The sequence below is a fragment of the Ursus maritimus genome, unplaced genomic scaffold (assembly GCF_017311325.1).
Source record: "Ursus maritimus isolate PB19 unplaced genomic scaffold, ASM1731132v1 scaffold_19, whole genome shotgun sequence".
Classification (NCBI taxonomy): Eukaryota; Metazoa; Chordata; class Mammalia; order Carnivora; family Ursidae; genus Ursus; species Ursus maritimus.
In genome coordinates, this window is record NW_024424341.1 from 17007290 (window position 1) to 17017147 (window position 9858).

At 43.3% G+C, this 9858-nt stretch overlaps 1 pseudogene; it reads right to left on the reverse strand.

Annotated features, from left to right (window-relative positions):
- Positions 1-2274: 2274 nt before the first annotated feature.
- On the reverse strand, positions 2275-7733 carry LOC103673877 (annotated as a pseudogene).
- Between the last annotated feature and the right edge of the window lie 2125 nt (positions 7734-9858).

Here is a 9858-nt window from a genome sequence, read left to right on the forward strand (position 1 = left end):
CCCCCCCCCCCCCCCCGCAACGTTGAAAGATGTCATCTGAGTTGCATGGATTACTCCTCCACAAAACTAGATTACATCCCCAATTCATTATTATTTTAGAAAACTCACCTTTCAACCACCTATAACATGGGCCATCATTCGTATCGAACTTAATTAGAAAACAGTTTGGATGTTGGAGGAATTCCTAATTTAAATCAATTAAAGGGAAAGTTGTCAAGTTCATTTTGGGTTTGCTTTTCTCTACTCTCACAGCAGGACTGAAGAGATCTGTCTTCCCCAATCTCCTTGTCTTCTTCCAGGATTATGTCATAGTGTTCAGTGTGTAAATCTAGGAACTCATGGTGGCAATTAGCATCTGAGACTCCTGCCACAACTAGGAGAAGGAGCCTGGGTGACAAACGAAGCCATCCCAGGATTTCATGCTGGAGATTTCTTTGATGGGTGCTTTTGTTCACAAATGACATATCTCTAGTTGGTGGGGCAAGGCAACCCTGTAGTCTAGCCCTATTTCGGTTCTATGTTGAGAGCTCTTCTTCCTTCCCTCCCCACGCCCTAAATCCTATTGTGTCACAGTTAATCTAGTTATCAAATGGAAAAAACATGTCAGATAGTGACTATTTAAGGAGCACATTCCTTTCAGTGAGTAGATCATTACAGGTCCTTTACTTCTGCATTGCTAAAATAAGATTCTTTGCCTTATCTGTCACCTACCCATATCCTTGCTGGCATAAAATATGTGCTCCCTCTCCACCCAACTTAGCTAGAACTACTTTCTGTGTACTAATTTCACTCATTTTCATGCCCATTAAAATCATTATCTGCCAAGCAAAGGGGACAAGATATATTCTATATAGTGATTATATAGTAATATTCTAGAATATATATATTCACTATATATATATATATATTCTATATAGTGATTATATTCTATATAGTTGATTCTATATAATGATTATAGTGATATATTCTATATAGTGATTATATAATGATTATATTCTAAAATTGGGGCATATGATTATGATCCTTTATATATCTGCCTTATCTCTAGGGCCATGAGAACAGGGACCAAGTTTTAATGATCATTAGTATCCTAGGATATAGATTGCTCTCAGTTTATTACTTTGAGTGAGTTAATGAATGAAAAAATAACAGCTGTCTTGTATTACTTTTGACTACAAAAACAATAGAAGACTTCAAAAAGATGGAATTCCTTAAATCTTTTAATGATTTGAGAAAATTATCCAGGATATTTGAAAGGAGACATATCTTTAAATTCTAGATTTATCGTCTGTTATAGATAGGGCGAATCAAAAGAAATTTCTAGCCAAGAGACTATAAAATCCAGACTAAATTACGGTTATGCATGTAGAATATTTAACGGAAAATCCTGTACCACAGATTAGAAGACTTCAGAGTTTCACCTCTATAGTCAAAGTAGTTGTGAAGGTTAAGACAATTATCCAAGTAATTAAGGTGGTAATATTTTCTTTTCTCCTTACATAACTTATGTGTAGCTTTGTCTTCAATCAGATTATAAACTCCGTAATGTTAGAAATCTCCCTCTTCTTTGAGTTTTGAGGATTGCCTCTCCTGAACGGGTCTTAGTAAATACTCATTTGATTGATTATTGTCAACTAGCTCCTGCAGAACAAACAGGCTCCAGAGATACCAGTTACTTTCCTTCCCAGTAACTTTTTCGAGTGTGTCGGTGCCTGTTTACCAGAATCCCTCTGAAGAGACCAGGATGGAGAGGGTGTACTGCTGACACAAGAGGGGTCTAAGGCATACCATTAGCTTTTTTAAAACTTTACTCTGCTTTAAGATCATCTTGGACACTTTTTTAAAGGAAAATTTCTAGGCTCACTCCCAGATATTCTGATTCAATGTTCCTGAACTATAGCCCAGAAATACACATTTTATTTTACGTATTTTTTTTTGTATTGAGATGTAATTGACATATAACATTATGTTAGTTTCTGGTATACAGCATAATCATTTAATATTTGTATATAAGGCAATATGACCACAATAAGTCTAGGTTTTATATATCATATATATGTATGTTATAAAATAGGGAGAATACTGAGATTTTGCTACATAAATAGCTACGGAAGGCTGGGATGACTGAAGGGAGCAGCTTTTGTCTCCCTCTGCACAGGTCCTAGGAACTCATGGGCAGGGGAATTGGGTGGGAGGATAGTGGTCACGACCAGAGGAAGAGAGGTTCCCCTGTATGCTATCTGATACAAGAAAAGGGAGAGAGAGAGAGAGAGACTAACAGCTGTTGACTGTTAGCTAGGCAGCTCCAGCAGGCAGGGTGTCCAGGGTCAGCAGGAATAAGCTCCCACTGGTCAGCATCCTTACTTCCTCCCTTCAAACCTGTACTTGTCAGATGTCCCACAAAGGATGCTATCCAGTTGGCAGTGGCAGTCACTTTTGTGCCACCGTGTGGTCACTCTGACAGGTGTCTGGCAGCTTGAGTTTCTCTGAGGTCATTCATGTCCATCAGCTTTCCCTGCACCTTCTTGAACTCATTCTCACTCATGAACATGGGGCCATCTGCTACTCACTGGGTGGCTGAATGGAGATGTGGAACTGCTGGGTTTGGATTCACAGCTGGAAGTTGAGCAGCTAGGTTGGGTCACAGAAATTAATGCCCATGATGGCAGTGGCAGATTCTCTGGGTGCTAGGGACTCAATTTCAGAATGCTGATGCCAGCAGACAGCTTAAGGGTGACCACATGTAGGCTCTTGATGGGGATGCTGGAGCTCTTGGAGAAGTGGGTATGCATGGATACTATGTGGGTCCCCTGGTGACAAAGGTGGGCTGCTGAAGATCTAGTCCACAGCCAGCCCCTCACCAGCTACAAGGTGCATCAGCTCCTGCGTTCCAACCCCTGACACTGGAAGGGCAGCAAGGGCATCAGGGGAGAGCCTGTGAATGTCAGGCCCTCCAGGTCAGCAGCCAAACAGGTGAACACAACCATGGTGGGAGATACAGACTGGACAGTAGGAGGGAAAGTCTTTTAGATCAAACGAAGACATTTTTTGGCTGCAGGAGTACATGGTCCCCAGGGAGTTTTTTGTTTTGGTTTTGTTGTTGTTGTTGTTGTTGTTGTTGTTGTTGTTGTTTTTCTTCTTTTCAGGAGGCAGGTTCCTCCTGTTCTTCCTCGGGATCCAATGTCATCTCAAACTCTGATGAGCTATTGGTGGAATCTCTGCCCTCAGAAGACAAGCCTTCTCCTTGTCCTTCTGGCACCTTCTTCATCTTCCTCCTCATTGTGTTCACTGTCACTCCGTCTCGCTTTCTCCTCACTCTCATCTTGATCTGCATAATTAGACTCACTTCTTGAGTCTTCAGCTGCTCTAGCTGCTGCTCTCACTGACTGACTCACTCTTGGACTCTGGGAGTCTATCTGTGGACTCTGTGGGGGCCTGACTCTTCTTCCTTTCCTCTTCTCCCAGTTGGAGCGCTTGGTCCATCTAGGTACCTCCATGTTGCATGCAGATGTGTTTGGAGCTTCCTCTGGCCAGTTTGGAAGCTCTTGGTAGCCTGTGGCCTTGGCGTTTAGTGGGTTGGTTAGTGAGCCCAGCCCGAAGTGGTCTGCTCTTTGAAGGATGACTGCAAGCCTGTGGCTGGTTTGGGTGCCAGGAAGAGCTTCTTGGCATGGTGGCTGAGGGCTCCACCCTACTCTCAAGAGAGGATAAACTGCCAGGTGAAGTGTGCTAGGTCACAGATATCAGAGTTCTGGTGGGACTTGGACAGATTTAGCATATGCTGGGTCAACAGCTTGGTCTGCTTAGGGTGGTCAGGTAGAGCTTGGCCGCCAGGTTGATGACCTGCAGTTTGTGGATGTCTTTCTCTGCTGTGAGGGACTTGGCCATTTTTCCCAGGACATCAGCCGAATACTGGAGACATGCTCACTGTACTCACCAATGAGCCACGGGATGCTGGCTCAGGCCATGAGCACCTAGGTGTTGTCTGTGAGCTTTGCCAATTTATGACCTCCCCATGCTGTGCTGGCTGCATCTGCAGCAGCTTCTTAATGATGACCACTGACTCTGTGATGAATAGCTCATCACACTGAAACAGTAGCTGCACTCGGCCATTGAGGCAGGTATCACAGACTGTTCTTTCATAGTTGCACAGCATCCAATGGCCTGGATCATGGTGCCATAAAGTCCCTGCCCATGCTGTGAATATAGGTCTGGAATTTCTGTAGGACAGTAAGGATTCTAGTTTCATTAGCTAGTTCAGCACTTCCAGCTATAGGGTTTTCGTCTGGGTGGAGTTGATTGACCTGATGTAGAAGCTGGGTAGTATTGAAGTATGAAGGTAGTATTCAGGTAGTATTGAAACACACGGGCTGCTCGATGGACATGGTGGCTGTGTACTGCACCTCACTGTAGAGAGGCTAGGGTCAGAGATACTGGGACCTTGGATTGGGCAAAGGGCAGTAGTGTGGGGGAAGAGAGGTGGACCAAATAGAATGGAGTAGAAAACAAGTTGGAGGAGGGCAACAGTAGGAAGAGGGCAGGACTGGGGTCAGTACACCAGTAGGTGGGCCAGGATAGAAAGGCTGAATGATGCACCCAGCATGCTAGTGAACCCCCCCTTTTTTTTCTTTTGAGCACAAAATATTTTATTTAACAATTTGCATTTTGGAAAAATAGAAACTCCTGCCTCAGAGGAAGTTTCTTGAATCAAAAGTCTCTGGCAATTGCCGCAGAGAGCAATGGGAAGGGCTGGACTGGAAGAAGCAGGGAGCCAGGAGGGTCTCACATCCCAGGAATCATATCAAGTGCTGACCAAGGATACAAGAGACTGATCCATCAATGAGGCCAGGCCTTTCAAAGTGACAAGAATAAATGAATCCAGTCATACAAGTCTCCAGAACATTTTGGGAAACATTCTTTGGGTCTTTCCTAGATGATCAAGTGAACCAGAAAAATGGGAAGACCTGTGCTAATTACACATTTACACTTTTTACACTTCAATTTAAAATATCATGCAAATTATGTTCTCTCAGCAGCACATACAGAAATTATTACTAATGATTTTTTTTAAGATTTATTTATTTGAGAGAGGGCGCACGTGTGCGTGGGCGAGCACTTGTGCGCAGCAGCTGGGGAGGGGGCGGGTGGGTAGGGACAGAGGGAGAGGAGAAACTCTTCAAGCAGATTGCCCATTAAGCACAGAGCCAGAGGTTGGGCTTGATCTCCCTACCCTGGTATCAGGATCTGAGCCCACCTGAGCCAAAACCAAGAGTCAGATGCTTAACCGGCTGAGCTACCCAGGTGCCCCTCCTAATGACTTTTATAAATATTTAAACCTTTCTTCAGTCGGCTCAGACTTAAGAATGTAACTAGTTTTAAGAATAGTCGGTGAAACCTCCAAACTTTGAGTCCAGGAAGAGGAGACTTTCCTTTGCAGTTTAATTTATGGCTAACAGTCAACCTATCAGCTAATTGAAGATCTCAAGGTGGAAGGAATTCCCCGTATGTGGATGATGGATGGCACCTGGCAGGGGGAGGAGCCTAGAGTTAGAAAAGATGGTGGCCGGACACTGGAGCGGGGCAGAGGGAGAGTATGGAGCTGCTGTCTGCCCGCCAGCATCCCCTAAATGTGTCTTATGTTAGATGCCTGTACTCCTCAGGCCGAAGCTTTCAGATTAGCAAATGAGCGTCTTTCACAGAAAGTCTGGACACCTCGGGACCTGCTGCCTCTGCGCTGAGCCCTGGGGCGGGTGAGTCCACGGTTCTCAGATTGTTATGTAGCGGCGTGAATGTCGTGGCCCGGAGCCCTCCTGGGCCATTTCGATGTGAAATGTTTTGGGGGCTCCTCCCTCAGCTGCAGGTCTTAAGAGTTGGGGCGACCGGTGTGGGGTTGAAACCCTTTGCATTCAAGGAGAAGCTCCGGGTTTTGCGGTCCCGTCCAGCTGTAGGTGGTTATGGGCACCCGGTGGGGGTGGGGTGGGCGGTCTGTGGTGAGATTGTGCCTCAGACTTTCCTACCTGCTTCTGTGTGGGCTTGCTTTCTCGGGGCATGCAGGAGTTATTCAGACAAGCTTTTAGGTTTTTTTCAGAGGAAGTTCCATATATAGACGCAGATTTGGTTTGTGGGGTGAAGTGAGTTCAGGATCTTTTTACGTTGCAGTCTTGAACCCAGTCGAGTTCTGGAGGCTGGAAGTCCTAGAACAAGGTGCCAGCATGGTTGGGTGAGGGCCCTACACATTTTAAACAGGCGTTATTTATTCTTCTACATGTGGGTGGTAATGTGTCGAACAAAGGCAAAAGAAATACAGGGGAAAAAATCAAATTTCCTTACAATTTACAGCCTATTGACAAGTACTTGAGACAGGCAGAGTGACCGTCCTCAAGGAGCTCTAATAGCTCCATGTTAATATTTTGCTAGAAGAAAAGACAACCTTAGCGTGACATTACCCTGGCCTCCAGGATCCTGTGTTGCCTCTAACGTATGAAATCCCTTTGGAAGCTTCCTTTATCACCACCCCCCCCCCCCCCCCCCCCGCCAAGGTATATGTTAGCAATTATTCTCCAAACATGTGGTCCACTGATAGGCATCTAAAGGGTCTCATGACTAAGGTTTTAGTAGACAGTAGTAAATGACCATGTCTGAATAATAGCTAGCCCTTCAGGGTCCTGGAAACCTTGCTTCCAAATTCCTTAGAGACTTAGGCTCTTGTAACTCCCTCCCAACTTGAAAGTATGTAATCAGTCACTTCCCACAATCCCAAGGCAGCTGTTTTTGCCCACGGGGGCCTGTTCTGAACTTTAATAAAGCCACCTGTTTAGGGCACCTGGGTGGCTCAGTCGGTTAAGCTTCTGACTCTTGGTTTTGGCTCAGGTAATGATCTCAGGGTCAGGAGATGGAGCCCTGTGGGTACGGAATAGGCTAAGGACTCTTTCCCCTCCCGCTCTGCTCCTCCCCTGCTTGTGCTTTCTCTCAAGTAAATAAATCTTAAACAAAACACCTTTTTTTGCGCGGAGGATGTCTCAAGAATTCTTTCTTGATCTTTTGCTCCCGGACCCCGGCATTTAAGATCATAATGTTTGTTTTCTACTTCTCTGGTGCCAATTCACTAATTTACTAATATATCCATCTATCCATCGATCTTTACATAACTCTGGAATATCACTTCTTCTACCCCTCCTGCTCTCACTTAATAGCTCAGATGTTTGTCCTTCCTCTCTGGAGTAATATCAAGAAAGCAGGGTGTGATCTTGCTGAGGCAATCTTGGAAAACAGCAAAATAGGACAAATAATGTGATGGTTTAGTTCTAGCTCCATAGAACTTTTCTTGGAATTAGTGTTCCATCTGCTGATGGACACCTGTCCTCCATCACTGTAACAATTCATGTCCCATTAAAAACATTCAGGCATTATCTGAAGAAGTAAACGGGCTTTTCGTTGGCATCTCATCTCAAGCTATGTCTTCTGGGGAGTTTTGGTGTGTATTAATGCTCCAATAGTGAGATATGTGAGGGTCTGGAGGCAGAGGGCTTCTCACCGTCTTGGTCCTAGAATAAAACACACATAACAAATGAGGAAGACTTGACAAATAAAAACCAGTTAAGTTCAAAATCCAGCAACTGTATGTTTGCATGCATTTGTAAATGCGTAGGGACATTTTTTTATCCCCCCCAGAATACATACCCTGAATTTTCCTGGGCTTTCCCCAGGGAAGTGAAGTACAATTTGGGAATAGTCATCTGGCCTTTATTATTTTAATAGTTTTCTGTCCGTGTTATCATTTCAAAATTTCTTTTAAGTTGCTTTCATTTTGTTTTACAATTGTCACGTGTTCCAGTACATCCTGAATATATATATTTTAAAGTTGGCAATGATAACACGTTTAAAAATAATTTCCCTTTGTGTATACTACTAACAATAGGATATTTATTAAAAGAAATGTCCCCAGCATCATGACTTTTTTTTTTAACAGTTTACAGGAAGATGACTAGTTGCAATGAGACATCTGCCCATTAAGGTGTATATTAGGCAGAATTCATTCCAGTTATAATGAAGCATTAAAGTCTCTCACAAATCTATAGAAATTTCCTGGGAGCATTTTGGAAGAGGCTTTTTCCCCCCCATGTCTCACCTGAAAGGAGGTGAGGTAGCTCTTGCCTGAAGTACAGCATCGCTTAAAAGACCCAGGGTTATGTACAGACATATGGATAGATGGATTTATTAGTAAATTGTTGTGAAACCATCTTGACAGATGTAAGGCTATATATATATATATATATATATATATATATATATGCATACATGACACAGCATGGTATCAACTTCTCTTCACAGTGGACTCTTTATGGGCTGAGACTTATCTAGGGGGTGGCAATCACTGCAGCATGATAGAGGAAGGAGATTTTAAGCCATGGCATTCAGTTTGAAGCATGGGTCTAAACTTTGGCTGCACGTTACAGTGGCCTAGGGAACTTTGAAAACAACATAGTGGAGCCCCACCTGCACAGATGCTGATTTAATGCTCTAGAATGGGGCTTAGGCAGTAATACCTTTAAAATCTCCCCAGTGGATTCTCATGTGCAAGTAGGATTGAAAATCACTAGATGAGGGGGAAAAAAAAGAATACATCGTAGTGGGTGGCAAAATACATCAGAAGAGCAAACTCGGTAGTGAACAATTGATAAACATGGCAAACTGGAAAAATACTGTGTTATAAGTTATAAGACCAGGCATAAGTTAGGCTAGTGAGGATTCTGAAGCCTGAAAGAAACTGAGTTGTAGGACATACCAGGGCAGCACAGTACTTGAGGACACATGATAAAGGAAAGAAAGAATTCTTTCCAGCACAGAGATAATTTATTCATCGTACAACCTGGACACTACTTTCTCAACTATACCGGCTCATGGTTCTTGTCAGTTTTTATGGAGAAAGGACTAGACCATCATTTTGGAACCTGCTATATACCCCCATGTAGTCTGTTATCTATATTTACAGTCAGGTGAACATAGAGTAAAACACTCGTGGTTCTCATTGCATATTTGGGCATATTGGATCTCAGTAAATCTTTTCAGTTCTGTTCTGGAGAGGTTACTTTGTAATAAAACCTGTCCTAAATTCTGGTTGATAAGGTTCAATAAACATTTATTGGTCACCCAATAGGAGTTGAGTATAGAGCATCTATTCAATAAAATCATAAAAATCCCTGCTGTCAAAGAGGTTACATTATAAGTGAGGGCAGGTCAGTTCAGCAGGGAAGGTGCTTCTTTTTGAGGTATTTTTACCTAGTTGATGAGTACTATGAATTGAATGAAGCAGAGCACTTGGGGTGGGAATGATTCTGGGGTCTCTAGGTAGGTTGGTGAGGGAAAATATGTGAAATGAAGCCTGAGTGACTCTAACAAAAATCTGGGACAAAGGATGTTTCAGAGGGTACAGCAAGTATAAAAGCTCTGGACAGAAATGGAGTTATTAACATCAGCTGGGTCAAAGGATTCACCTGAAAAATAGTTGAGTGGCCAAGTAAGTGTTCAGCCCCTGATTCTCTTCTGCTGTACAAAACAGGTTCAGTGCCATTGCCGAGAATTTGCTGTTTTGCTTAATCAAGAACTACCCAAATGTCCTACCTAACTCCTCACCTTACGCTGAAGACACACATGTATACATAAAGCCCCATGCTCATATATTTATTGCACACAGCCTTCCAGTGCTCAGTGGGAGGCTAGTTTGGTAATCACACCTATGAATAATTGATTTGGATGAGTCTGTCTTCGTTGGAAAGCACAGCCTTAAGACTATCTCAAGCAAGTATTAGCTTTCTGTAATTCTGTTTCAAATCCACTTCCCAGGTGTTCTTTCTTGGGTCC